The sequence below is a fragment of the Pseudophryne corroboree genome, unplaced genomic scaffold (genome assembly GCF_028390025.1).
Source record: "Pseudophryne corroboree isolate aPseCor3 unplaced genomic scaffold, aPseCor3.hap2 scaffold_1827, whole genome shotgun sequence".
Lineage (NCBI taxonomy): Eukaryota > Metazoa > Chordata > Amphibia > Anura > Myobatrachidae > Pseudophryne > Pseudophryne corroboree.
Window position 1 is genome coordinate 36,263 of NW_026968464.1, and position 23,917 is coordinate 60,179.

The window sequence follows — 23,917 nt, forward strand, 5'->3', positions numbered from 1 at the left end:
AAGAGAAAAGGGGCGTGCAGGGCATGGCGGCCTTTTGCAGTGCTTGGATGACCCCTAGTTCTCATTAAACACCCCCACCCTCCTTTGGTGTGGGCTCATGTTGGCCATGCCCCATCCCCTGAAGCATTCAAGCTGATTTCTTGCAGCAGCTGGGCACTGTAACAGCTCCAGAGCTGTTCTGTAAGGCAAGTAAAAGGGTGTGGGCCCTGCAGCACCACCTGTAGTTTGCATTGTGCGTTGGAAGGCACAAAGTAAGCAGACGGGAGGAGAAGTCAGGATAGTGCGCAAGGGCATCCTTTTCTCTTAGTCCGTAGAGGATGCTGGGGTCACATTAGGAACCATGGGGTATAGACGGGATCCGCAAGAGACATGGGCACTTTAAGACTATCAAAGGGTGTGAACTGGCTCCTCCCTCTATGCCCCTCCTCCAGACTCCAGTTATAGGAACTGTGCCCATGGAGACGGACATTTCGAGGAAAGGATTTATTGTTAAACTAAGGTGAGCATCTTACCAGCTCACACCTTAAGCATGCCGCAGAACGTGGCATTCAACAGAACACAAGCCAACGGCATGAATAATTGCAGCAAAAAGCTGACCAGAACCATAACACAACATGTGTATAACCACAAGTAATAACTGCAGACACAGTATGGACTGGGACGGGTGCCCAGCATCCTCTACAGACTAAGAGAAAAGGATTTACCGGTAGGTATTAAAATCCTATTTTCTCATACGACCTAGAGGATGCTGGGGTCACATTAAGAACCATGGGGTTATACCAAAGCTCTTGAACGGGTGGAAGAGTGCGTACGACTCTGCAGCACCGAATGACCCAACTTGAAGTTATCATCGGCCAAGGTATCAAACTTGTAAAACTTAGCAAAAGTGTTTACTAAATAGCTGCTCGGCAAAGTTGCAATGCCGAGACTCCCCGACCAGCTGCCCAGGATGAACCCACCTTTCTAGTAGAATGGGTCTTCACCTAATTCAGTAACGGCAATCCTGCCATGGAATGAGCATGCTGAATCTTACCACAGATCCAGCGCATAATGGTCTACATGGAAGCAGGACACCCAATCCTGTTGGGAGCATACAGGACAAACAGAGCCTCTGTTTTCCTAATCTGAACCGTTCTGGTGACATAAATTTTCAAAGTTCTGACCACAGCCAGAGACTTTGACTCAACGAAGGTGTCAGTGGCCAAAGGTACCATGTGGAAAGATGAACCACCTTCGGCAGAAATTGTTGACGTGTCCTCAATTCTGCTCTATCTTCATGAAAGATCAAATAAAGGCTCTTGTGATACTGCATGGTTTGTACTGTTTTCCATGTGCTCCCAGATCTTTCAAGCAAGTAGCATGGTCAAGAAAGTTCTGTTTGAAAAGAAACAAACATTTACTGTCATTGTTATGCAAATAAACTTACATTAAAGCTAACCAGAAAGCACACTCGTTCTGTCTTTAAACTGATAAAAGAAACCCCAATAATATGGGCATACCTCCCAACTTTGTCGGCTCGCAAAGAGGGACACACGCGCGGCGAAGTCGCACGCGCTCCCAAAAAGGGCGTGGCCTAAGTAAAAAGGGGCATGGCTTCGCGGGAGGACCCGCGATCGCGAGTCACGCCCCCGTTTTCGGCACTGAGGGGGCATGCCCAGCGCTCTGTGAGCCGCTGGCATGCCACCTCTCCCTCTGACTTCAGTGAATAGACGCTGTGCGCACAGCGACTATTCACCGCTGCTCTGCTAAGCAGGGCAGCGACAGACAGAGCCTCCCAACTGTCCTCCCCACCGCGGGACACTGCGGCCCGCAGGTGGGACAGCGGGACAGTCCCCAAAAAACGGGACTGTCCCGCGAAAATCGGGACAGTTGGGAGGTATGATATGGGGCATGCAAAAATTGAGATAAAACTCAGTTTTGCTCCTCTCCACGGAAATCTTTAGTAAAAGGCGAAAGATTTGTTCGTTCTGAAGAGAAACCAGAGCATGACCAAGATTCCACCTGTCGCCTGAGTGCCATGCCAGCAGTCCTCATTCAGCTCAAAGTGAGCACCCAATTTGAAAGAAAGAAAGCAGATTTCTCACCAGGCTTCCCCTTGCTATAAACATGGTTTGTACTCTTTTCCATGTGCTCCCAGATCTTTCAAGCAATTAGTATGGTCAAGAAAGTTCTGCTTGAAAAGAAACAGACATTTATTGTCATTGTTATGCAAATAAACTTACATTAAAGCTAACAAGAAAGCACACTCGTTCTGTCTTTAAACTGATAAAAGAAACCCCAATAATATGGGGCATGCAAAAATTGAGATAAAACTCAGTTTTGCTCCTCTCCACGGATAATCTTTAATAAAAGGCGAAAGATTTGTTCGTTCTGAAGAGAAACCAGAGCATGACCAAGATTCCACCTGTCGCCTGAGTGCTGTGCCAGCAGTCCTCATTCAGATCAAAGTGAGCGCCCAATTTGAAAGAAAGCAGATTTCTCACCTGGCTTCTCCTTGCTATAAGCATGGTTTGTACTGTATTCCATGTGCTCCCAGATCTTTAAAGCAAGTAGCATGGTCAAGAAAGTTCTGTTTGAACATAAATAAACATTTACTGTCATTTCTATGCAAATGAGCTTACATTAAAGCACACTCATTCTATCTTTAAACCGGTAAAAGAAACCCCAAAAAGATGGGGCATGCAAAAATTGAGATAAAACTCGGTTTTGCTCCTCTACACGGAAATCTTTAGTAAGAGGCGAAAGATTTGTTCGTTCTGAAGAGAAACCAGAGCATGACCAAGATTTTTATCTGAAAATATGTGTTCTCCCTGCAGTTGTTGTCCCCAGATGAGAGTTCCCTTGTGCTGCCTCAGCTGAATCTCCTTTACTTGACAGAGATGTGCCTGAGCAGCGGCCCTCCCCAGCCCTATCCCAAATCATACTTATTTTGCATAGGCGATACCATGGTCATGAAGATTGTTCTCCCAGGGTGAGGTTCATTCATTGCATTCTGGGTATGCTGACCCCTGTGATTTCCCCAAATGTGGGAAACTCGACTGCATTATTTGTGGTAGTGGGGGACTGTGTTTGTGCTTTCCTCTGGTCAGCTCTGGTAAAAGTCAGATTTATTTGTCTCAGATCTTCCTCTAGCCTTGTTCTTCTTTCGAGAGTTCCCTTGTGCTGCCTCAGTTGGATCTCTTTCACTTGACAGGGGGGTGCCCGAGTAGCGACCCTCCCCAGCTCTAGCCCAACTCCTACTTACCTGCCAGGTGAGATACTATGATCATGAAGGTGCTTCTCCCAGGGCAAGGCTCACCCATTGCACTCTGGGTGTGGTGCCCCTGCGATTTCCCCAAATGTGGGAAGCTTGACTGCATAATTTGTGTTTCCCCTGGTCGGCTCTCGTATAATTCAGATCTCTTTGTCTCAGGTCTCTCTCCAGCCTAGTTTGCTGTCTGTTTCCACTTCTTTTTTCATGAGCCCCTTCCTTTTATACCCTTGTGCACTATCCTGACTTCTCCTCTTGTCTGCTTATTTTGTGCCTTCCAATGCACAATGCAAACTACAGGTAGTGCTGCAGGGCCCACACCCTTTTACTTGCCGTACAGAGCAGCTCTGGAGCTGTTACAGTGCCCAGCTGCTGCAAGAAATCAGCTTGAATGCTTCAGGGGCTGGGGCATAGCCAACATGAGCCCCACACCGAAGGAGGGTGGAGGTGTTTAATGCGAACTAGGGGTCATCCAAGCGCCGCAAAAGGCCGCTATGCCCTGCACGCCCCTTTTCTCTTTTCATATGCAGACGAGGGTTGAAGCCAACTTTGACCCACTGCTTGGATGACATCACCGTATGCAAATCCATCTGCTGCAGGCCTTCCCCCAGGAATGCTTGCACTAGTTGTTGCATTTGGTTTGTTGTTTGGGGGTGCTTCATTATTAGGCAGCCTTCTGCCCTCCCATGTTCATCTGAAAATATGTGTTCTCCCTGCAGTTGTTGTCCCCAGATGAGAGTTCCCTTGTGCTGCCTCAGTTGAATCTCCTTTACTTGACAGAGATGTGCCTGAGCAGCGGCCCTCCCCAGCCCTATCCCAAATCATACTTATTTTGCATAGGAGATACCATGGTCATGAAGATTGTTCTCCCAGGGTGAGGTTCATTCATTGCATTCTGGGTATGCTGACCCCTGTGATTTCCCCAAATGTGGGAAACTCGACTGCATTATTTGTGGTAGTGGGGGACTGTGTTTGTGCTTTCCTCTGGTCAGCTCTGGTAAAAGTCAGATTTCTTTGTCTCAGATCTTCCTCTAGCCTTGTTCTTCTTTCGAGAGTTCCCTTGTGCTGCCTCAGTTGAATCTCCTTCACTTGACAGGGGGGTACCCGAGCAGCGACCCTCCCCAGCTCTAGCCCAACTTCTACTTACCTGGCAGGTGAGATACTATGATCATGTAGGTGCTTCTCCCAGGTCAAGGCTCACCCATTGCACTCTGGGTGTGCTGCTCCTGCGATTTCCCCAAATGTGGGAAACTTGACTGCATAATTTGTGCTTCCCCTGGTCGGCTCTCGTATAATTCAGATCTCTTTGTCTCAGGTCTCTCTCCAGCCTAGTTTGCTGTCTGTTTCAACTTCTCTTTTCTTGAGCCGCTCCCTTCTATGCATTTGCGCACTATCCTGACTTCTCCCGTCTGCTTACTTTGTGCCTTCCAATGCACAATGCAAACTACAGGTAGTGCTGCAGGGCCCACACCCTTTTACTTGCCGTTCAGAGCAGCTCTGGAGCTGTTACAGTGCCCAGCTGCTGCAAGAAATCAGCTTGAATGCTTCAGGGGCTGGGGCATAGCCAACATGAGCCCCACACCGAAGGAGGGTGGAGGTGTTTAATGCGAACTAGGGGTCATCCAAGCGCCGCAAAAGGCCGCCATGCCCTGCACGCCCCTTTTCTCTTTTCATATGCAGACGAGGGTTGAAGCCAACTTTGACCCACTGCTTGGATGACATCACTATATGCAAATCCATCTGCTGCAGGCCTTCCCCAGGAATGCTTGTACTAGTTGTTGCATTTGGTTTGTTGTTTGGGGGTGCTTCAGTATTAGGCAGCCTTCTGCCCTCCCATGTTTATCTGAAAATATGTGTTCTCCCTGCAGTTGTTGTCCCCAGATGAGAGTTCCCTTGTGCTGCCTCAGTTGAATCTCCTTTACTTGACAGAGATGTGCCTGAGCAGCGGCCCTCCCCAACCCTATCCCAAATCATACTTATTTTGCATAGGCGATACCATGGTCATGAAGATTGTTCTCCCAGGGTGAGGTTCATTCATTGCATTCTGGGTATGCTGACCCCTGTGATTTCCCCAAATGTGGGAAACTCGACTGCATTATTTGTGGTAGTGGGGGACTGTGTTTGTGCTTTCCTCTGGACAGCTCTGGTAAAAGTCAGATTTCTTTGTCTCAGATCTTCCTCTAGCCTTGTTCTTCTTTCGAGAGTTCCCTTGTGCTGCCTCAGTTGGATCTCTTTAACTTGACAGGGGGGTGCCCGAGCAGCGACCCTCCCCAGCTCTAGCCCAACTCCTACTTACTTGCCAGGTGAGATACTATGATCATGAAGGATCTTCTCCCAGGGCAAGGCTCACCCATTGCACTCTGGGTGTGGTGCCCCTGCGATTTCCCCAAATGTGGGAAGCTTGACTGCATAATTTGTGTTTCCCCTGGTCGGCTCTCGTATAATTCAGATCTCTTTGTCTCAGGTCTCTCTCCAGCCTAGTTTGCTGTCTGTTTCCACTTCTTTTTTCATGAGCCCCTCCCTTTTATACCCTTGTGCACTATCCTGACTTCTCCTCCTGTCTGCTTACTTTGTGCCTTCCAATGCACAATGCAAACTACAGGTAGTGCTGTAGGGCCCACACCCTTTTACTTGCCGTACAGAGCAGCTCTGGAGCTGTTACAGTGCCCAGCTACTGCAAGAAATCAGCTTGAATGCTTCAGGGGCTGGGGCACAGCCAACATGAGCCCCACACCGAAGGAGGGTGGAGGTGTTTAATGTGAACTAGGGGTCATCCAAGCACCGCAAAAGGCCGCCATGCCCTGCACGCCCCTTTTCTCTTTTCATATGCAGACGAGGGTTGAAGCCAACTTTGACCCACTGCTTGGATGACATCACCGTATGCAAATCCATCTGCTGCAGGCCTTCCCCCAGGAATGCTTGCACTAGTTGTTGCATTTGGTTTGTTGTTTGGGGGTGCTTCAGTATTAGGCAGCCTTCTGCCCTCCCATGTTCATCTGAAAATATGTGTTCTCCCTGCAGTTGTTGTCCCCAGATGAGAGTTCCCTTGTGCTGCCTCAGTTGAATCTCCTTTACTTGACAGAGATGTGCCTGAGCAGCGGCCCTCCCCAGCCCTATCCCAAATCATACTTATTTTGCATAGGAGATACCATGGTCATGAAGATTGTTCTCCCAGGGTGAGGTTCATTCATTGCATTCTGGGTATGCTGACCCCTGTGATTTCCCCAAATGTGGGAAACTCGACTGCATTATTTGTGGTAGTGGGGGACTGTGTTTGTGCTTTCCTCTGGTCAGCTCTGGTAAAAGTCAGATTTATTTGTCTCAGATCTTCCTCTAGCCTTGTTCTTCTTTCGAGAGTTTCCTTGTGCTGCCTCAGTTGGATCTCTTTCACTTGACAGGGGGGTGCCCGAGTAGCGACCCTCCCCAGCTCTAGCCCAACTCCTACTTACCTGCCAGGTGAGATACTATGATCATGAAGGTGCTTCTCCCAGGGCAAGGCTCACCCATTGCACTCTGATTTCCCCAAATGTGGGAAGCTTGACTGCATAATTTGTGTTTCCCCTGGTCGGCTCTCGTATAATTCAGATCTCTTTGTCTCAGGTCTCTCTCCAGCTTAGTTTGCTGTCTGTTTCCACTTCTTTTTTCATGAGCCCCTCCCTTTTATACCCTTGTGCACTATCCTGACTTCTCCTCCTGTCTGCTTACTTTGTGCCTTCCAATGCACAATGCAAACTACAGGTAGTGCTGCAGGGCCCACACCCTTTTACTTGCCGTACAGAGCAGCTCTGGAGCTGTTACAGTGCCCAGCTGCTGCAAGAAATCAGCTTGAATGCTTCAGGGGCTGGGGCATAGCCAACATGAGCCCCACACCGAAGGAGGGTGGAGGTGTTTAATGCGAACTAGGGGTCATCCAAGCGCCGCAAAAGGCCGCCATGCCCTGCACGCCCCTTTTCTCTTTTCATATGCAGACGAGGGTTGAAGCCAACTTTGACCCACTGCTTGGATGACATCACCGTATGCAAATCCATCTGCTGCAGGCCTACCCCCAGGAATGCTTGCACTAGTTGATGCATTTGGTTTGTTGTTTGGGGGTGCTTCAGTATTAGGCAGCCTTCTGCCCTCCCATGTTCATCTGAAAATATGTGTTCTCCCTGCAGTTGTTGTCCCCAGATGAGAGTTCCCTTGTGCTGCCTCAGTTGAATCTCCTTTACTTGACAGAGATGTGCCTGAGCAGCGGCCCTCCCCAGCCCTATCCCAAATCATACTTATTTTGCATAGGAGATACCATGGTCATGAAGATTGTTCTCCCACGGTGAGGTTCATTCATTGCATTCTGGGTATGCTGACCCCTGTGATTTCCCCAAATGTGGGAAACTCGACTGCTTTATTTGTGGTAGTGGGGGACTGTGTTTGTGCTTTCCTCTGGTCAGCTCTGGTAAAAGTCAGATTTCTTTGTCTCAGATCTTCCTTTAGCCTTGTTCTTCTTTCGAGAGTTCCCTTGTGCTGCCTCAGTTGGATCTCCTTCACTTGACAGGGGGGTACCCGAGCAGCGACCCTCCCCAGCTCTAGCCCAACTTCTACTTACCTGGCAGGTGAGATACTATGATCATGTAGGTGCTTCTCCCAGGGCAAGGCTCACCCATTGCACTCTGGGTGTGCTGCTCCTGCGATTTCCCCAAATGTGGGAAACTTGACTGCATAATTTGTGTTTCCACTGGTCGGCTCTCGTATAATTCAGATCTCTTTGTCTCAGGTCTCTCTCCAGCCTAGTTTGCTGTCTGTTTCAACTTCTCTTTTCTTGAGCCGCTCCCTTCTATGCCCTTGCGCACTATCCTGACTTCTCCCGTCTGCTTACTTTGTGCCTTCCAATGCACAATGCAAACTACAGGTAGTGCTGCAGGGCCCACACCCTTTTACTTGCCGTTCAGAGCTGCTCTGGAGCTGTTACAGTGCCCAGCTGCTGCAATAAATCAGCTTGAATGCTTCAGGGGATGGGGCATGGCCAACATGAGCCCCACACCAAAGGAGGGTGGGGTGTTTAATGCGAACTAGGGGTCATCCAAGCACCGCAAAAGGCCGCCATGCCCTGCACGCCCCTTTTCTCTTTTCATATGCAGATGAGGGTTGAAGCCAACTTTGACCCACTGCTTGGATGACATCACCGTATGCAAATCCGTCTTCTGCAGAACTTCCCCCAGGAATGCTTGCACTAGTTGTTGCATTTGGTTTGTTGTTTGGGGGTGCTTCAGTATTAGGCAGCCTTCTGCCCTCCCATGTTCATCTGAAAATATGTGTTCTCCCTGCAGTTGTTGTCCCCAGATGAGAGTTCCCTTGTGCTGCCTCAGTTGAATCTCCTTTACTTGACAGAGATGTGCATGAGCAGCGGCCCTCCCCAGCCCTATCCCAAATCATACTTATTTTGCATAGGAGATACCATGGTCATGAAGATTACTCTCCCAGGGTGAGGTTCATTCATTGCATTCTGGGTATGCTGACCCCTGTGATTTCCCCAAATGTGGGAAACGTGACTGCTTTATTTGTTGGTAGTGGGGGACTGTGTTTGTGTTTTCCTCTGATCTCTGGTAAAAGTCAGATTTCTTTGTTTCAGATCTTCCTCTAGCCTTGTTCTTCTTTCGAGAGTTTCCTTGTGCTGCCTCAGTTGGATCTCCTTCACTTGACAGGGGGGTGCCCGAGCAGCGACCCTCCCCAGCTCTAGCCCAACTCCTACTTACCTGCCAGGTGAGATACTATGATCATGAAGGTGCTTCTCCCAGGGCAAGGCTCACCCATTGCACTCTGGGTGTGCTGCCCCTGCGATTTCCCCAAATGTGGGAAACTTGACTGCATAATTTGTGTTTCCCCTGGTCAGGTCTCGTATAATTCAGATCTCTTTGTCTCAGGTCTCTCTCCAGCCTAGTTTGCTGTCTGTTTCCACTTCTCTTTTCTTGAGCCGCTCCCTTCTATGCCCTTGCGCACTATCCTGACTTCTCCTCCTTTCTGCTTACTTTGTGCCTTCCAACGCACAATGCGAACTACAGGTAGTGCTGCAGGGCCCACACCCTTTTACTTGCCTTACAGAGCAGCTCTGGAGCTGTTACAGTGCCCAGCTGCTGCAAGAAATCAGCTTGAATGCTTCAGGGGCTGGGGCATAGCCAACATGAGCCCCACACCGAAGGAGGGTGGAGGTGTTTAATGCAAACTAGGGGTCAGCCAAGTGCTGCAAAAGGCCACCATGCCCTGCACGCCCCTTTTCTCTTTTCATATGCAGACGAGGGTTGAAGCCAACTTTGACCCACTGCTTGGATGACATCACCATATGCAAATCTATCTGCTGCAGGCCTTCCCCCAGGAATGCTTGCACTAGTTGTTGCATTTGGTTTGTTGTTTGGGGTGCTTCAGTATTAGGCAGCCTTCTGCCCTCCCATGTTCATCTGAAAATATGTGTTCTCCCTGCAGTTGTTGTCCCCAGATGAGAGTTCCCTTGTGCTGCCTCAGTTGAATCTCCTTTACTTGACAGAGATGTGCCTGAGCAGCGGCCCTCCCCAGCCATATCCCAAATCATACTTATTTTGCATAGGAGATACCATTGTTATGAAGATTGTTCTCCCAGGGTGCGGTTCATTCATTGCACTCTGGGTATGCTGACCCCTGTGATTTCCCCAAATGTGGGAAACTCGACTGCATTATTTGTGGTAGTGGTGGACTGTGTTTGTGCTTTCCTCTGGTCAGCTCTGGTAAAAGTCAGATTTCTTTGTCTCAGATCTTCCTCTAGCCTTGTTCTTCTTTCGAGAGTTCCTTTGTGCTGCCTCAGTTGGATCTCCTTCACTTGACAGGGGGGTGCCCGAGCAGCGACCCTCCCCAGCTCTAGCCCAACTCCTACTTACCTGCCAGGTGAGATACTATGATCATGAAGGTGCTTCTCCAAGGGCAAGGCTCACCCATTGCACTCTGGGTGTGCTGCTCCTGCGATTTCCCCAAATGTGGGAAACTTGACTGCATAATTTGTGTTTCCCCTGGTCAGGTCTCGTATAATTCAGATATCTTTGTCTCAGGTCTCTCTCCAGCCTAGTTTGCTGTCTGTTTCCACTTCTCTTTTCTTGAGCCGCTCCCTTCTATGCCCTTGCGCACTATCCTGACTTCTCCTCCTTTCTGCTTACTTTGTGCCTTCCAACGCACAATGCGAACTACAGGTAGTGCTGCAGGGCCCACACCCTTTTACTTGCCTTACAGAGCAGCTCTGGAGCTGTTACAGTGCCCAGCTGCTGCAAGAAATCAGCTTGAATGCTTCAGGGGCTGGGGCATAGCCAACATGAGCCCCACACCGAAGGAGGGTGGAGGTGTTTAATGCAAACTAGGGGTCAGCCAAGTGCCGCAAAAGGCCACCATGCCCTGCACGCCCCTTTTCTCTTTTCATATGCAGACGAGGGTTGAAGCCAACTTTGACCCACTGCTTGGATGACATCACCATATGCAAATCTATCTGCTGCAGGCCTTCCCCCAGGAATGCTTGCACTAGTTGTTGCATTTGGTTTGTTGTTTGGGGGTGCTTCAGTATTAGGCAGCCTTCTGCCCTCCCATGTTCATCTGAAAATATGTGTTCTCCCTGCAGTTGTTGTCCCCAGATGAGAGTTCCCTTGTGCTGCCTCAGTTGAATCTCCTTTACTTGACAGAGATGTGCCTGAGCAGCGGCCCTCCCCAGCCATATCCCAAATCATACTTATTTTGCATAGGAGATACCATTGTTATGAAGATTGTTCTCCCAGGGTGCGGTTCATTCATTGCACTCTGGGTATGCTGACCCCTGTGATTTCCCCAAATGTGGGAAACTCGACTGCATTATTTGTGGTAGTGGTGGACTGTGTTTGTGCTTTCCTCTGGTTAGCTCTGGTAAAAGTCAGATTTATTTGTCTCAGATCTTCCTCTAGCCTTGTTCTTCTTTCGAGAGTTCCTTTGTGCTGCCTCAGTTAGATCTCCTTCACTTGACAGGGGGGTGCCCGAGCAGCGACCCTCCCCAGCTCTAGCCCAACTCCTACTTACCTGCTAGGTGAGATACTATGATCATGAAGGTGCTTCTCCCAGGGCAAGGCTCACCCATTGCACTCTGGGTGTGCTGCCCCTGCAATTTCCCCAAATGTGGGAAACTTGACTGCATAATTTGTGTTTCCCCTGGTCGGCTCTCGTATAATTCAGATCTCTTTGTCTCAGGTCTCTCTCCAGCCTAGTTTGCTGTCTGTTTCCACTTCTCTTTTCTTGAGCCCCTCCCTTCTATACCCTTGTGCACTATCCTGACTTCTCCTCCCGTCTGCTTACTTTGTGCCTTCCAATGCACAATGCAAACTACAGGTAGTGCTGCAGGGCCCACACCCTTTTACTTGCCTTACAGAGCAGCTCTGGAGCTGTTACAGTGCCCAGCCGCTGCAAGAAATCAGCTTGAATGCTTCATGGGATGGGGCATGGCCAACATGAGCCCCACACCAAAGGAGGGTGGGGGTGTTTAATGCGATCTAGGGGTCATCCAAGCAGCGCAAAAGGCCGCCATGCCCTGCACGCCCCTTTTCTCTTTTCATATGCAGATGAGGGTTGAAGCCAACTTTGACCCACTGCTTGGATAACATCACCATATGCAAATCCATCTGCTGCAGGCCTTCCCCCAGGAATGCTTGCACTAGTTGTTGCATTTGGTTTGTTGTTTGGGGGTGCTTCAGTATTAGGCAGCCTTCTGCCCTCCCATGTTCATCTGAAAATATGTGTTCTCCCTGCAGTTGTTGTCCCCAGATGAGAGTTCCCTTGTGCTGCCTCAGTTGAATTTCCTTTACTTGACAGAGATGTGCCTGAGCAGCGGCCCTCCCCAGCCCTATCCCAAATCATACTTATTTTGCATAGGAGACACCATGGTCATGAAGATTGTTCACCCAGGGTGAGGTTCATTCATTGCATTCTGGGTATGCTGACCCCTGTGATTTCCCCAAATGTGGGAAACTCGCCTGCATTATTTGTGGTAGTGGGGGACTGTGTTTGTGTTTTCCGCTGGTCAGCTCTGGTAAAAGTCAGATTTCTTTGTCTCAGATCTTCCTCTAGCCTTGTTCTTCTTTCGAGAGTTCCATTGTGCTGCCTCAGTTGGATCTCCTTCACTTGACAGGGGGGTGCCCGTGCAGCGACCCTCCCCAGCTCTAGCCCAACTCCTATTTACCTGCCAGGTGAGATACTATGATCTTGAAGGTGCTTCTCCCAGGGCAAGGCTCACCCATTGCACTCTGGCTGTGCTGCCCCTGCGATTTCCCCAAATGTGGGAAACTTGACTGCATAATTTGTGTTTCCCCTGGTCGGCTCTCGTATAATTCAGATCTCTTTGTCTCAGGTCTCTCTCCAGCCTAGTTTGCTGTCTGTTTCCACTTCTCTTTTCTTGAGCCGCTCCCTTCTATGCCCTTGCGCACTATCCTGACTTCTCCCGTCTGCTTACTTTGTGCCTTCCAACGCACAATGCGAACTACAGGTAGTGCTGCAGGGCCCACACCCTTTTATTTGCCTTACAGAGCAGCTCTGGAGCTGTTACAGTGCCCAGCTGCTGCAAGAAATCAGCTTGAATGCTTCAGGGGCTGGGGCATAGTCAACATGAGCCCCACACCGAAGGAGGGTGGAGGTGTTTAATGCGAACTAGGGGTCATCCAAGCGCCGCAAAATGCCGCCATGCCCTGCATAACCCTTTTCTCTTTTCATATGCAGATGAGGGTTCCAGCCAACTTTGGCCCACTGCTTGGATGACATCACCGTATGCAAATTCGTCTCCTGCAGACCTTCCCCCAGGAATGCTTGTACTAGTTATTGCATATGGTTTGATATTTGATGGTGCTTCAGTATTAGGCAGCCTTCCGCCCTCCCATGTTCATCTGAAAAGATGTGGTCTCCCTGCAGTTGTTGTCCCCAGACGAGAGTTCCCTTGTGCTTCCTCAGTTGAATCTCCTTAACTTGACGGGGGAGGGGCTGCCCGAGCAGCCACCCTCCCCAGCCCTATCCCAACTCATACTTATTTTGCATATGAGATCTCTATATCATGAAGATTGTTCTCACAGGGTGAGGTTCATCCATTATATTTTAAAATAGGAAGGTTCAAATTACATATTTGAATTGCATCTATGTGCTGGATTCAAATGTCCCCCCCCCTTCCTTTCTCAATTGTGCCCATCAGCAGCTATTCTAAGGTTGCTGCCAATGGGTGTGACACATTAATTTCTTCTGTGGGGTACACTGGACTCCACAAGGATTCACATTGGGGTGTAGAGTAGGATCTTGATCTGAGGCACCAACCGGCTCAAAGCTTTTGACTGTTCCCAAGATGCTCAGCGCATTCTCCTCTATAACCCCGCTTCCATGAACAGGGAGCTCAGTTTGTAGTTGTTGCCTTCAGTAGCAGGCCACTTAACAGGGGCCTGCCTCAAGCAGCCTATTCTTAGCTATTAATTTTGACAAGAAAAGAAGAACTTTTTTTATGAGAATCTACAAGGGCTGCAGCAGGCTAGGTCTAATAGACATCTTTACTGCAGCTTCATCACTCCCAGCGGCACTGTATACTCCCGTGCCCTGGTTGCTGGGTCACTGCAGCTGAGGCTCCGGTTTCTTCCTAAGGTCAGTCACACACAATGTAACACCCCGGTATAACAAGTGTGTAAACTATGTGGAACAGGTCAGGGATACCTTGATGGACTATTCCTCCTTCAGCAGCAGCTCTTCTCTATTCCTGGCAGAGAGGCAAGGTTTCCCCAGACACAAAGAAAGGCAGGCAGGGCTTTGTATGAAAGAATAAATGGTTTACCACATAACTCAGAAAAGGAACTGATTACAGTAGGGAAGGGAAAGATTTGATTCAAGCAACTTAAACACAGACACCATATACACTTTAAGTCATTACACAAATGGTAATATAACTAAATCTGAGATTAATACTATGTTGCTTAGTAATAGAAATCAACTTATGCAGACAATATTTAAGTCCCAGATAACATTGGTGTCACTGCAGGGAGTCTCTATGTGCACGTTGGGGCCCGGTTATGTTGTTACATAGTTATATGCAGCTATTGTCTCCTTTAGCTGTGAACAAAATATTGTAGCTCTGTGTAGTAAAGATGATTGTTTAAAACAAACTGGAGCTGCTTCCCATGTAAATCGCTGCATAGGTATAGTAAATATAGGATAATGTCCTTTGCAGTGGAGTAGGTTTCAGTATAAATATGGATTTATCTCACCCAGTCAATAGATGTTTCTGAGGCAGTTTCCCCTCAGATGTAGGCCAGTCAGCATTGGTATAAAGGCTTTATACTCTCCTGTCTCTGACACTTGCTGTGCACTCTCTTGGCTGAGAGTGTCATGGCGTTCTTACTTGTTAATTGCTGCACTTCCACTGCTGTATTTTGCACTACTGCTTACTCTCTCATGCAATTTTCAGCTTATTTGTCTCCCCTCTCTCAGCTGCTCATCTCTGCGTAATGGCGTCGCCAGCTCTTTCCTCACCATGGCTCCAACTGACTTCTCAAACTGCTGTTCAATTTTCTTTTAAATAAACTTTATTTAAAATGGCACAGGCAACTACACTGTTGTCAAAAATGTCCTTGTTGTTATGGGATATCACACGTGCCCCCCCCCCAAAACATGCGTGTCCTCACGCATTTTGGTTTTATCCCTATATAAACTTCTCACTATATCCAGTCACATTCATTAGTGAACACAGATTATGTCTGAAACATTAACATTTATCAACATTTTTAACATCAGTATCTGATAGGTATAATTCCTTTTGTGCTATAGTACATTAACACATGCTCCTGGAGCAATCGGTTGAAATCTGGACAGTATATGGTCTTGAAAAGTTTGTCTAGGAAACCTCAACCCCCCTGCCATGGATGAGTATTGAACTCTTTCTAAACTGTCTTTGGGACATGCTGTACAAAACTGCAGCTGACTATGGTGGTTTTCTGTTTTGCAAGCCCTAGTCTTCTTGCCTCCTTGTCGGTGACAAACCACCTTAGTCTGCTGTAAATACATTTTATGAGCCTCTTCCATTCCATCTTGGGATTCAGTATCACAGCTGGTTTGGGACAATGGATTCTGGAGAGAAAGAGGCAGCAAGGTTCTTCTTACAGAACAGGTTGGACAGTTTCGGCACCATCTCTTGATGTCTTCCCTCATTTCAACCCAAAAGAACTTTTTCCAGATGCTTGTTTCCATCCTTTTGCACCCAGGGTGACCTGACTTGTCGTGATATTCTTCAAGCACATAACAAGCACTTTGTCTTGGAATTACAAGTTGACTGATCCTATAATGAGTATTAGGATCCACACTACATCGAACCAACTGTCCTTTCTCTTCAAACAGCCTTTCTCGCTGTCTCAACAACTTCAGGAGTTCTGGCGAGGATTCTTGCCTTTGTCGCTTGGTCAGGTATTTCCCAATCTTCAGTAAGGCTTTGAGGTGTCTTATCATCTGACTTTTATCTTGCAGGTGGTCAAAACTGGTTCCTTGAATAGGTTGCTCACAGTTTCTAGAACTGGATGCTATATTATTCATGCCTAACATTGAAGCATTCTTTCGGATAATCTGGACACTGGAGATGGGCATTTCTATCATTATTTGGCTAGCCTTATTTTTTTCATGTTCCTCTCTTACAGATAATTCTGTTATCATTCTTCCCTTTTGTTTGGCTATCCCAGGTTGAAGGCCTTGTTTCTCCTGGAGCTTGTCAGTTTGAAACTCTCCTTGGAGTGCTGCTACGAGCTCCTCACAGCAGTTCCGCAACACATTCATGCCCACTATCACTGGAGGCAATCCATCATCTTGGGCAGTGGTGATGCCTTGCTGTGGTAGCACTGTTCGTCCGATTTGAATTTCAGCTTCCCAGTATCCTTTGCAAGGGATGCAGTGCCCATTGCTTGCAATCGGGTTTATCAATGTGGAAGTTGACGGAAACATCTGTTCCTCAGTCCAATGCTGCTCAAACTGTGTTGCTTGTATTGTGGTCACTTGTGATCCAGTGTCTAAGAGAGTGGGCATTGAGACTCCATTGATGCAAACTTGAACCACCGGGCATTGGCTAACATAACGGGTTAACCACATGAATTTGGAGTTTAAATGATCTGGCTGCTCAAATTCTCTCTTAATTTGTCTGCTTCCTTCACAGCTTTGAAAAATGGGTCGCCTTTGGGAGGCAAAGTGGTTGGAAAAAAGTGTCTCCCTGTTTCTATGTAGGTCCCATTGGGAACTGTTCAGTGGTCTCCTCTCCTGGCACCATTCCATTTCTTCATGGAGCAGTGCCTGCTGTCTCTTCAGAATCTGCAGGTCTCTGCGCATCTCTGTCACACCACGTGTCAGTTCAGCCAGCAGACTTCGTAACTCACTAGAAGAGTCAAATATGCATGTCTTTGAACATGGCACTGTCACTCCTTTTACTGTAGGTGGGTAAGTAGCTCCTTTAAAACTTGACTCCTGGGCATCAGAATTCTCTTGATACCGTGGCATCTCTGGAATAGACTCTTGTGGAACAGCCCCTGAAGTAAGACTGGAGCCTAGAACTTTAATCGCAGCCTCTTTAAAATCCAGGAATGTGCTTCCAGGCTTCTGCAATCTCAATAGTCGCAGCTGAGTTTTTACAAATTCGCCCCTTGCACCTTCAGTGAACTGGTCCAATTACATTTTCTCTTTGTCATGCACTTCCTCAGGGTCTGCTTGCTGAACATCTCTGAGTGCTTCCTGAAAGCTGAGGGCATAGCCCCGTAGTGACTCTCCTGGTTGTTGCTTTCGAGCAAAGAAGTGCATTTTAAGTTCTGACACTGTCCTTGTGTCAAATGTGGTAGCAAGCCTGTTGAGGATCTGGTCCACAGTCTTCTTCTCTTCAGTAGGCCAGGAAGTAACCTCTCTAAGTGCAAGCCCTTTCAACTGTCCCATCAAGATCTCCACCTTTTGCTGCTCTTTCAGCGGGTACAGACGAAACAAAGACTGCAGTAGTATCCTCATCAGTTTATTTTTGTCAATTACCATTTTAATAATCGGGTAAAGAAAATTAAGTGGATTTTTGAAAGAAAACAATACTGTCAATATACTATTAAAACAAATTAAAATGGTAAAAGTTATTGTACTTTAAGTAAAAATAAAAGAGCAAAAATATCAATCCCAGTTTTGGATTACTTTAATTAACAAAAAAAAATGCATATAGCAGAGGATAGTTTCAATCTGCCTACCTCTGGGCTATGGACCCAGCATGCTTCCATTACAGTACTCTGCTGCACATGTAATTGCAAGAGATCCTGAAGCACTCACTCATCATGGGAAAGTACCAATGTGTTTCTTCATTGGTTGATGGAAGAAACATCTTACAAAAACTCTCCAGATTATTGACTATTTAAAGTTTTTCTTGGAAACGTTCTAGATGAATGCTTATCAGCCTTTGTCAGTATATACTTTTGCAAAGTGTCGCTGTGGCGCAATCAGTTAGTGTGTACGGCTATTAACCAAAAGGTTGGTGGTTCAATCCCACCCAGGGACGTAATTGACCTTGTTATCAGATTTTGGTGATCTTTAAGTAGACAAGTCAAAATTTCAAAAACCCCTCTTATGGTGTAGGGCAGGCCTGGCCAACCTGTGGCTCTCCAGCTGTTGTAAAACTACAAGTCCCATCATGCCTTGCCACAGTTTTGCTATTAGGGAATGCTAAAACGATAGCAGGGCATGCTGGGATGTGTAGTTTCACAACATGTGGAGAGCCACAGGTTGGCCAGGCCTGGTGTAGGGTACCTGGCCTTCTCTGATGTAATCAGAGTTAGATTTGATTCAGTGATTTTATAAAAACAGCTAGGAAGCACAATTTAGCAGTGGTTTGCAGAGAAAAAGAAATATGCTGGCAAAAAAATCCAATTGAGTGATTAAACAGCTCTTCATTTTCTGGCTTTACTTTTATGCTAACAAATTTGTTCTCTGAAAAGTGTCCACAAAGCCAAATATCTGATTAACATCTTTGTAGGGATGGTTTTTCACCTATTACTAAATTAAACTTGCTTCATTGGAAAGGCAGCAAGATGCATCCTCATTTCAATATCTACTGAAATAATACAGGTTGACACCAGGAAACATTAACGCCACTGCATCCTTGCTGCTTTCTCATGTGGAAGTCTGTTTAATGTGAAAACAAGGTGATATCTAATTAGCACACAGGTAAGGAATTAAGAAAATCTTTATTTAAGGGTGAAGATGTTTCTCACAAAATCGTTGCCCCAATGCATCATTGAAATTCAAGCTGGAAAGATGATTTTAATATATCACTTGTACATTTTGTATTGCTCTTCTGGTGACAATGTAGTTTGTTTTTGTCAATTACCATTTTAATAATAGGGTAAAGAAAATTAAGTGGATTTTTGAAAGAAAACAATACTGTCAATATACTATTAAAACAAATTAAAATGGTAAAAGTTATTGTACTTTAAGTAAAAATAAAAGCTAAAATATCAATCCCAGTTTTGGATTACTTTAATGAACAAAAAAAAATGCATATAGCAAAGGATAGTTTCAATCTGCCTACCTCTGGGTTATGGACCCAGCATGCTTCCATTACAGTACTCTGCTGCACATGTAAGTGCAAGAGATCCTGAAGCACTCACTCATCATGCGAAAGTACCAATGTGTTTCTTCATTGGTTGCTGGAAGAAACATCTTACAAAAACTCTCCAGATTATTGACTTTTTAAAGTTTTTCTAGGAAACGTTCTAGATGAATGCTTATTAGTCTTTGTCAGTATTTACTTTTTGCAAAGTGTGTCTGTGGCGCAATCGGTTAGTGTGTTCAGCTATTAATCAAAAGGTTGGTGGTTCAATCCCACCCAGGGACGTGATTGACCTTGTGATCAGATTTTGGTGATATTTAAGTAGACAAGTCAAAATTGCAAACCCCCTCTTATGGTGTAGGGTACCTGGCCTTCTCTGATGTAATCAGAGTTAGATTTGATTAAGTGATTTTATAAAAAAAACAGCTAGGAAGCACAATTTAGCAGTGAGTTGCAGAGAAAAAGAAAAATGCTGGCAGAAAAATCCAATTGAGTGATTAAACAGCTCTTCATTTTCTGGCTTTATTTTTATGATAACAAATTTGTTCTCTGAAAAGTGTCCACAAAGCCAAGTATCTGATTAACATCTTTGTAGGGATGGTTTTTCACCTATTACTAAATTAAACTTGCTTCATTGGAAAGGCAGCAAGATGCATCCTCATTTCAATATCTACGGAAATAATACAGGTTGACACCATGAAACATTAACGCCACTGCATCTTTGCTGTTTTCTCATGTGGAAGTCTGTTTAATGTGAAAACAAGGTGATATCTAATTAGCACACAGGTAAGGAATTAAGAAAATCTTTATTTAAGGGTGAAGATGTTTCTCACAAAATCGTTGCCCCAATGCATCATTGAAATCCAAGCTGGAAAGATGATTTTAATATATTACTTGAACATTTTATATTGCTCTTCTGGTGATAATGTAGTTTGTTTTTGTCAATTACCATTTTAATAATCGGGTAAAGAAAATTAAGTGGATTTTTGAAAGAAAACAATATTGTCAATATACTATTAAAACAAATTAAAATGGTAAAAGTTATTGTACTTTAAGTAAAAATAAAAGAGCAAAAATATCAATCCCAGTTTTGGATTACTTTAATTAACAAAAAAAAAATGCATATAGCAGAGGATAGTTTCAATCTGCCTACCTCTGGGTTATGGACCCAGCATGCTTCCATTACAGTACTCTGCTGCACATGTAAGTGCAAGAGATCCTGAAGCACTCACTCATCATGGGAAAGTACCAATGTGTTTCTTCATTGGTTGATGGAAGAAACATCTTACAAAAACTCTCCACATTATTGACTTTTTAAAATGTTTCTAGGAATCGTTCTAGATGAATGCTTATTAGCCTTTGTCAGTATAGACTTTTGCAAAGTGTTGCTGTGGTGCAATCAGTTACTGTGTAAGGCTATTAACCAAAAGGTTGGTGGTTCAATCCCACCCAGGGACGTAATTGACCTCGTTATCAGATTTTGGTGATCTTTATGTAGACAAGTCAAAATTTCGAAAACCCCTGTTATGGTGTAGGATACCTGGCCTTCTCTGATGTAATCAGAGTTAGATTTGATTCAGTGATTTTATAAAAACAGCTAGGAAGCACAATTTAGCAGTGGGTTGCAGAGAAAAAGAAATATGCTGGCAAAAAAATCCAATTGAGTGATTAAATAGCTCTTCATTTTCTGGCTTTATTTTTATGCTAACAAATTTGTTCTCTGAAAAGTGTCCACAAAGCCAAGTATCTGATTAACATCTTTGTAGGGATGGTTTTTCACCTATTACTAAATTAAACTTGCTTCATTGGAAAGGCAACAAGATGCATCCTCATTTCAATATCTACTGAAATAATACAGGTTGACACCAGGAAACATTAACGCCACTGCATCCTTGCTGCTTTCTCATGTGGAAGTCTGTTTAATGTGAAAACAAGGTGATATCTAATTAGCACACATGTAAGGAATTAAGAAAATCTTTATTTAAGGGTGAAGATGTTTCTCACAAAATCGTTGCCCCAATGCATCATTTAAATTCAAGCTGGAAAGATGATTTTAATATATCATTTGTACATTTTGTATTGCTCTTCTGGTGACAATGTAGTTTGTTTTTGTCAATTACCATTTTAATAATCGGGTAAAGAAAATTAATTGGATTTTTGAAAGAAAACAATACTGTCAATATACTATTAAAACAAATTAAAATGGTAAAAGTTATTGTACTTTAAGTAAAAATAAAAGAGCAAAAATATCAATCCCAGTTTTGGATTACTTTAATTAACAAAAAAAAAATGCATATAGCAGAGGATAGTTTCAATCTGCCTACCTCTGGGTTATGGACCCAGCATGCTTCCATTACAGTACTCTGCTGCACATGTAAGTGCAAGAGATCCTGAAGCACTCACTCATCATGGGAAAGTACCAATGTGTTTCTTCATTGGTTGATGGAAGAAACATCTTACAAAAACTCTCCACATTATTGACTTTTTAAAATGTTTCTAGGAATCGTTCTAGATGAATGCTTATTAGCCTTTGTCAGTATGGACTTTTGCAAAGTGTTGCTGTGGCGCAATCAGTTACTGTGTAAGGCTATTAACCAAAAGGTTGGTGGTTCAATCCCACCCAGGGATGTAATTGACCTTGTTATCAGATTTTGGTGATCTTTATGTAGACAAGTCAAAATTTCAAACCCCCTCTTATGGTGTAGGGTACCTGGCCTTCTCTGATGTAATCAGAGTTAGATTTGATTCAGTGATTTTATAAAAACAGCTAGGAAGCACAATTTAGCAGTGGGTTGCTGAGAAAAAGAAATATGCTGGCAAAAAAATCCAATTGAGTGATTAAACAGCTCTTCATTTTCTGGCTTTATTTTTATGCTAACAAATTTGTTCTCTGAAAAGTGTCCACAAAGCCAAGTTTCTGATTAACACCTTTGTAGGGATGGTTTTTCACCTATTACTAAATTAAACTTGCTTCATTGGAAAGGCAGCAAGATGCATCCTCATTTGAATATCTACTGAAATAATACAGGTTGACACCAGGAAACATTAACGCCACTGCATCCTTGCTGCTTTCTCATGTGGAAGTCTGTTTAATGTGAAAACAAGGTGATATCTAATTAGCACACAGGTAAGGAATTAAGAAAATCTTTATTTAAGGGTGAAGATGTTTCTCACAAAATCGTTGCCCCAATGCATCATTGAAATTCAAGCTGGAAAGATGATTTTAATATATCACTTGTACATTTTGTATTGCTCTTCTGGTGACAATGTAGTTTGTTTTTGTCAATTACCATTTTAATAATCGGGTAAAGAAAATTAAGTGGATTTTTGAAAGAAAACAATACTGTCAATATACTATTAAAACAAATGAAAATGGTAAAAGTTATTGTACTTTAAGTAAAAATAAAAGAGCAAAAATATCAATCCCAGTTTTGGATTACTTTAATTAACAAAAAAAAACGCATATAGCAGAGGATAGTTTCAATCTGCCTACCTCTGGGCTATGGACCCAGCATGCTTCCATTACAGTACTCTGCTGCACATGTAATTGCAAGAGATCCTGAAGTACTCACTCATCATGGGAAAGTACCAATGTGTTTCTTCATTGGTTGATGGAAGAAACATCTTACAAAAACTCTCCAGATTATTGACTATTTAAAGTTTTTCTAGGAAACGTTCTAGATGAATGCTTATTAGCCTTTGTCAGTATGTACTTTTGCAAAGTGTCGCTGTGGCGCAATCAGTTAGTGTGTACGGCTATTAACCAAAAGGTTGGTGGTTCAATCCCACCCAGGGATGTAATTGACCTTGTTATCAGATTTTGGTGATCTTTAAGTAGACAAGTCAAAATTTCAAAAACCCCTGTTATGGTGTAGGGTACCTGGCCTTCTCTGATGTAATCAGAGTTAGATTTGATTCAGTGATTTTATAAAAACAGCTAGGAAGCACAATTTAGCAGCGGTTTGCAGAGAAAAAGAAATATGCTGGCAAAAAAATCCAATTGAGTGATTAAACAGCTCTTCATTTTCTGGCTTTATTTTTATGCTAACAAATTTGTTCTCTGAAAAGTGTCCACAAAGCCAAGTATCTGATTAACATCTTTGTAGGGATGGTTTTTCACCTATTGCTAAATTAAACTTGCTTTATTGGAAAGGCAGCAAGATGCATCCTCATTTCAATATCTACTGAAATAATACAGGTTGACACCAGGAAACATTAACGCCACTGCATCCTTGCTGCTTTCTCATGTGGAAGTCTGTTTAATGTGAAAACAAGGTGATATCTAATTAGCACACAGGTAAGGAATTAAGAAAATCTTTATTTAAGGGTGAAGATGTTTCTCACAAAATCGTTGCCCCAATGCATCATTGAAATTCAAGCTGGAAAGATGATTTTAATATATCACTTGTACATTTTGTATTGCTCTTCTGGTGACAATGTAGTTTGTTTTTGTCAATTACCATTTTAATAATAGGGTAAAGAAAATTAAGTGGATTTTTGAAAGAAAACAATACTGTCAATATACTATTAAAACAAATGAAAATGGTAAAAGTTATTGTACTTTAAGTAAAAATAAAAGAGCAAAAATATCAATCCCAGTTTTGGATTACTTTAATTAACAAAAAAAAAATGCATATAGCAGAGGATAGTTTCAATCTGCCTACCTCTGGGTTAAGGGGCCCAGCATGCTTCCATTGCAGTACTCTGCTGCACATGTAAGTGCAAGAGATTCTGAAGCACTCACTCATCATGGGAAAGTACCAATGTGTTTCTTCATTGGTTGATGGAAGAAACATCTTACAAAAACTCTCCAGATTATTGACTTTTTAAAGTTTTCTAGGAAAACGTTCTAGATGAATGCTTATTAGCCTTTGTCAGTATGTACTTTTGCAAAGTGTCTCTGTGGTGCAATCGGTTAGTGTGTTTGGTTATTAACCAAAGGGTTGGTGGTTCAATCCCACCCAGGGATGTTATTGACCTTGTCATCAGATTTTGGTGATCTTTAAGTAGACAAGTCAAAATTTCAAACCCCCTCTTATGGTGTAGGGTACCTGGCCTACTCTGATGTAATCAGAGTTAGATTTGAT

General features: G+C 44.4%; 20 non-coding genes across 20 annotated transcripts; 17 read left to right on the forward strand and 3 right to left on the reverse strand.

Moving 5' to 3' along the window:
• Positions 1-1,874: 1,874 nt before the first annotated feature.
• On the reverse strand, positions 1,875-1,987 carry LOC135003013 (U5 spliceosomal RNA). Its single transcript, XR_010204103.1, has one exon. It is a non-coding gene; the product is annotated as a U5 spliceosomal RNA (small nuclear RNA).
• Positions 1,988-2,273: 286 nt separating this feature from the next.
• LOC135003012 (U5 spliceosomal RNA) lies at positions 2,274-2,390 on the reverse strand. The gene has a single exon (XR_010204102.1). It is a non-coding gene; the product is annotated as a U5 spliceosomal RNA (small nuclear RNA).
• Positions 2,391-2,660: 270 nt separating this feature from the next.
• LOC135003005 (U5 spliceosomal RNA) lies at positions 2,661-2,776 on the reverse strand. The gene has a single exon (XR_010204095.1). It is a non-coding gene; the product is annotated as a U5 spliceosomal RNA (small nuclear RNA).
• A 144-nt stretch (positions 2,777-2,920) lies between these two features.
• On the forward strand, positions 2,921-3,084 carry LOC135003021 (U1 spliceosomal RNA). The gene has a single exon (XR_010204110.1). It is a non-coding gene; the product is annotated as a U1 spliceosomal RNA (small nuclear RNA).
• Positions 3,085-3,236: 152 nt separating this feature from the next.
• LOC135003048 (U1 spliceosomal RNA) lies at positions 3,237-3,399 on the forward strand. The gene has a single exon (XR_010204135.1). It is a non-coding gene; the product is annotated as a U1 spliceosomal RNA (small nuclear RNA).
• Positions 3,400-4,073: 674 nt separating this feature from the next.
• Positions 4,074-4,237, forward strand: LOC135003024 (U1 spliceosomal RNA). Its single transcript, XR_010204113.1, has one exon. It is a non-coding gene; the product is annotated as a U1 spliceosomal RNA (small nuclear RNA).
• Positions 4,238-4,389: 152 nt separating this feature from the next.
• Positions 4,390-4,552, forward strand: LOC135003034 (U1 spliceosomal RNA). The gene has a single exon (XR_010204124.1). It is a non-coding gene; the product is annotated as a U1 spliceosomal RNA (small nuclear RNA).
• A 670-nt stretch (positions 4,553-5,222) lies between these two features.
• Positions 5,223-5,386, forward strand: LOC135003022 (U1 spliceosomal RNA). The gene has a single exon (XR_010204111.1). It is a non-coding gene; the product is annotated as a U1 spliceosomal RNA (small nuclear RNA).
• Positions 5,387-5,538: 152 nt separating this feature from the next.
• LOC135003055 (U1 spliceosomal RNA) lies at positions 5,539-5,701 on the forward strand. Its single transcript, XR_010204140.1, has one exon. It is a non-coding gene; the product is annotated as a U1 spliceosomal RNA (small nuclear RNA).
• A 674-nt stretch (positions 5,702-6,375) lies between these two features.
• On the forward strand, positions 6,376-6,539 carry LOC135003035 (U1 spliceosomal RNA). The gene has a single exon (XR_010204125.1). It is a non-coding gene; the product is annotated as a U1 spliceosomal RNA (small nuclear RNA).
• Positions 6,540-7,511: 972 nt separating this feature from the next.
• LOC135003027 (U1 spliceosomal RNA) lies at positions 7,512-7,675 on the forward strand. The gene has a single exon (XR_010204116.1). It is a non-coding gene; the product is annotated as a U1 spliceosomal RNA (small nuclear RNA).
• Positions 7,676-7,827: 152 nt separating this feature from the next.
• On the forward strand, positions 7,828-7,990 carry LOC135003033 (U1 spliceosomal RNA). The gene has a single exon (XR_010204122.1). It is a non-coding gene; the product is annotated as a U1 spliceosomal RNA (small nuclear RNA).
• Positions 7,991-8,660: 670 nt separating this feature from the next.
• On the forward strand, positions 8,661-8,825 carry LOC135003042 (U1 spliceosomal RNA). The gene has a single exon (XR_010204130.1). It is a non-coding gene; the product is annotated as a U1 spliceosomal RNA (small nuclear RNA).
• Positions 8,826-8,974: 149 nt separating this feature from the next.
• LOC135003037 (U1 spliceosomal RNA) lies at positions 8,975-9,137 on the forward strand. The gene has a single exon (XR_010204127.1). It is a non-coding gene; the product is annotated as a U1 spliceosomal RNA (small nuclear RNA).
• Positions 9,138-9,810: 673 nt separating this feature from the next.
• On the forward strand, positions 9,811-9,974 carry LOC135003028 (U1 spliceosomal RNA). The gene has a single exon (XR_010204117.1). It is a non-coding gene; the product is annotated as a U1 spliceosomal RNA (small nuclear RNA).
• A 152-nt stretch (positions 9,975-10,126) lies between these two features.
• Positions 10,127-10,289, forward strand: LOC135003045 (U1 spliceosomal RNA). The gene has a single exon (XR_010204132.1). It is a non-coding gene; the product is annotated as a U1 spliceosomal RNA (small nuclear RNA).
• A 674-nt stretch (positions 10,290-10,963) lies between these two features.
• LOC135003029 (U1 spliceosomal RNA) lies at positions 10,964-11,127 on the forward strand. The gene has a single exon (XR_010204118.1). It is a non-coding gene; the product is annotated as a U1 spliceosomal RNA (small nuclear RNA).
• Positions 11,128-11,279: 152 nt separating this feature from the next.
• On the forward strand, positions 11,280-11,442 carry LOC135003039 (U1 spliceosomal RNA). Its single transcript, XR_010204129.1, has one exon. It is a non-coding gene; the product is annotated as a U1 spliceosomal RNA (small nuclear RNA).
• A 674-nt stretch (positions 11,443-12,116) lies between these two features.
• On the forward strand, positions 12,117-12,280 carry LOC135003031 (U1 spliceosomal RNA). Its single transcript, XR_010204120.1, has one exon. It is a non-coding gene; the product is annotated as a U1 spliceosomal RNA (small nuclear RNA).
• A 152-nt stretch (positions 12,281-12,432) lies between these two features.
• Positions 12,433-12,595, forward strand: LOC135003052 (U1 spliceosomal RNA). Its single transcript, XR_010204138.1, has one exon. It is a non-coding gene; the product is annotated as a U1 spliceosomal RNA (small nuclear RNA).
• Positions 12,596-23,917: the final 11,322 nt, after the last annotated feature.